A 3525-nucleotide genomic window follows, 5' to 3' on the forward strand; every position below is an offset into this window, starting at 1 on the left:
GACGACCGCTTGTGTTGTGATCGAAACGTCGTAGTTTTTATTTCATTTACTTTAAAATGTTTTCTATCTTCGTGCCTTTACCGACAGGACTAAATAACATGGATTTCTGCAGTCACGAAAGGTTTTAGGTCAAAATGTAAAGTGTCGTATTATCGCCATCATCATCATCAAGTGAATTATCGGGGCGTTGCAGAGTCCGGCCCCCCACGTGATTGGCCCCAGCAGTGTGGTGCGAGCCCTTCACGGCTCTCACGAGGCTGTGTCGGTGACTTCTCAGCGCTCGCCGTGATCTTGGCGTAGACCTCCACACGAGTCGACTCCGATCGGCCGTTCCATCAGCAGCTGCGCAGCTAAAACATTACACAGTCAACACATCGTCGGTATCACTGCCTTCAGATAAAAACATTATATAATAAATAACAAGCACATATGGACGATGTAGAAGGGCCATTGACCGAAACGTTGTTTCTTTTTCTTTTTTTTCTTCCCAAGACTACACAAACACGCAGTATCATTGACGGATGTGCTGCTGATGATTGTGGTTTGTTGACTGTACTTGTGCATCACTGCCAAGTGAGGCAGCGGCATCACCCAAATACTCTCTTGTATTAAGAGACGAATATGCTCATCAGCTCAAGTCAAAACGATTCTACTCACCCACAGCAACTCTGCAGTATTGTTGCTGTTATCATTATGGATCGGCAGGTTGTTGCGTCATTACAAGTCTCACGTGTGTTCACGATATAGTGGACAAAGTGATGATGGTAAGCACGTATTCAGGAGATAGCAAGATCAACAATTTTTTTTTTAACTAAGCTACATTTGTTTACCAGGCAAGGCCCTCTTGTTCAGCAGCAGCCTGACAATGACAGCTAAATGAAGTGGCTTATCAGGTGCCAATTTAAATCAGACAAATACTATGAACGCGCGATGTTGGTTCTAAACGTCGAGGGAAAACCCGGAGGACGCGGAGGAAAATCTACGCGATCACGGGGAGAGAGAGAGAGAGAGACGCAAACTCCAAATATACAGACCGAACCTACGACCTCCTGCTTACCAGTCGAGGGAGGTAACATCTCCTAGCCACCGTGCTGCCTCGAGATGATCAGTCAGGCCTGCCATGGCAGCAGCATCGCGAATCAACAACAACAACAACACGTGGAGTAGCAACACAGTCACAACGCATCCCGTTCAAGCACGCTGATCCCCATGGGGTATAGAATTGGCTGACGTTATTTTTCTCCCGAGAATTCACCGTGGCAGAAGGAGTCGGCTGCTCTAAGGCGCAAGGACGCGTTTTGGTTCCTCCTTGCACCAGGAAGACGACTGCCCCAGGCGCAGTTGCTCTCTGTTCTCTAAGAAGGAAGTCAGCTCTAGACGTCTCTCGATGACTATTCATTGTCTTCGACTGGAGTAGCATTTCTGCTTAGGTACGACTCTGCAAAGCTTGTAATGTCATCACGATCATCATCAGCGGCAGCATCATCAGCAGCAGCATAATCAGCAGCATCATAAATATCATCATCAGCATCGTCAGTATGATCGTCAGCATCATAAGTATCAGCATCATCAGCAGCATCATAAATATCAGCATCATCATCAGCATAATCGGTATCATCATCATCAGCATCAGCAGCTGCTCCGACCCTTCCCGCCCTTTATATCGAATGCTGGATGCAGAGCTCCCCGCAATGACGGCGGCTGTCACCGGCACCGTCTGGCATCTCGCTCTCGCTGCTGGCGCGACGCCGGTCGTCGTGAGCCGGCGTGCTCTCTACCCAGAAGCGCGTGCAGTGTTGAGCCGGCGCGCACACACACACCATACACACACACACCACACACACCACACACACACCACACACACACACACACGCGCACACACACACCACACACACCACACACACACACACACCACACACGCACACACACACACCACACACACCACACACGCGCACACACACACACACCACACACACACACACACACCACACACACCACACACACGCGCACACACACACACACACCACACACACACGCGCGCACACACACACACCACACACACGCGTACACACACCACACACACACCACACACACACACACCACACACACCACACACACACCACACACACACCACACACACACCACACACACACCACACACACACCACACACACACACCACACACACACACGCGCACACACACAATGCGCTCCCAAGCGCAGCTGTCAACCTGCCTGTCGTAGTGATGCGCTCATCAAAAGACAAAGATTCCCCGTATAGCCTTCGACAGACTGTTGGGGCAAGTGCTCGCTGTTCGTCAGCACCGATTAAGGCCGTCACGGCGCACGAGGCGGCTGGTGGCCAGCACCACGCCTGCTGACAGCAACAACATCATCAACAACAAAATACTAAGATTTGGCAATGCGCAACTCACGACGCTAATGATTTATGGAGTGGAATTGTCTCCACTTGTTAAATACAAAAAGGCATCTGGCGTCTTTCCCAGCCTCGTCTTCTGATGAGCACTCATAAATCGCGACCACCCGACGAGTTATTCCGAATTGCTTGTAAAAGGCTTCCTATTTAAAACCGATTCAAAAATAAAATCCACACACAGCAGGACACATTCTGCTTTATATGCTGCGGGTTTTACGCCACGGTTTTTTTTCGTATCGCAATTGGCCCTTGCAAGTTGGCACAATCCACACGGGACCTCGAAAATAAACACAAAGCACGTTCATGAAGAGCGCAAAACAGGACACATGGAGACGCGACTTGGGCCCGCTGACTAAACCGTGTGAGTGGGGAGCGGTGGCGCAGCGGTTAGGCAACTTTCGCTATGAATCCGGCCCCCTGAGTTTAATTCCCCCTCACGGCCAACACCGTTGACGATAATCTGAACCGGTCCAGGGACTCTCCTAGGTCGATTCAGCCTAAAATGAGTTCCTGTTTCAGTGTGTGAACAGCGCTGGCCACCCACCCACCCCGTGTGCCGTTCCCGGCATGTATAGTAGCTGCTCGCGAACAGCCCAGGCTATGTACGGGGGACCTTCCTCTTGTTGTGAGTGTACGCAGCCCCTTGATAAGAACTTTTGATTGGAGTCAACGAGGTCCAATTCGTAGTGCGCTCCAGCTGTCGTGAACAATACGCGAGCGCGCATCGTGCAGCAAACCACAGCGCTCCTTCCACGCAGAGATGGAGCCTACGACCGGAGCTTGACTCCTGCCCACGGATGAAGTTCAGTGGCGAGTGGTCCAAGTCACCCCTCCCCCGCCACGGTTCACCAACCCGCTGCGTTCCCATTCCACCGGCTTGCTGGATACAACACGAGCCATCATCATCATTATTATTACTCGTAATCCGATTAGGCAACACGGGTAATAATCCTACGACAGGCAGTTAGCTGCTCCGTGCACGATACAACGCATTACCAGCAAATGCACGCAGCTCATGTACAATGTCAATCTTTTCGTGTTTATTTTTATTTGAATGGAAGCTATGAAGCAATATTGATTAATGTATACA

The sequence above is a fragment of the Lethenteron reissneri genome, chromosome 2, assembly GCF_015708825.2.
Source record: "Lethenteron reissneri isolate LAM-NWPU_2019-01 chromosome 2, ASM1570882v1, whole genome shotgun sequence".
NCBI lineage: Eukaryota > Metazoa > Chordata > Hyperoartia > Petromyzontiformes > Petromyzontidae > Lethenteron > Lethenteron reissneri.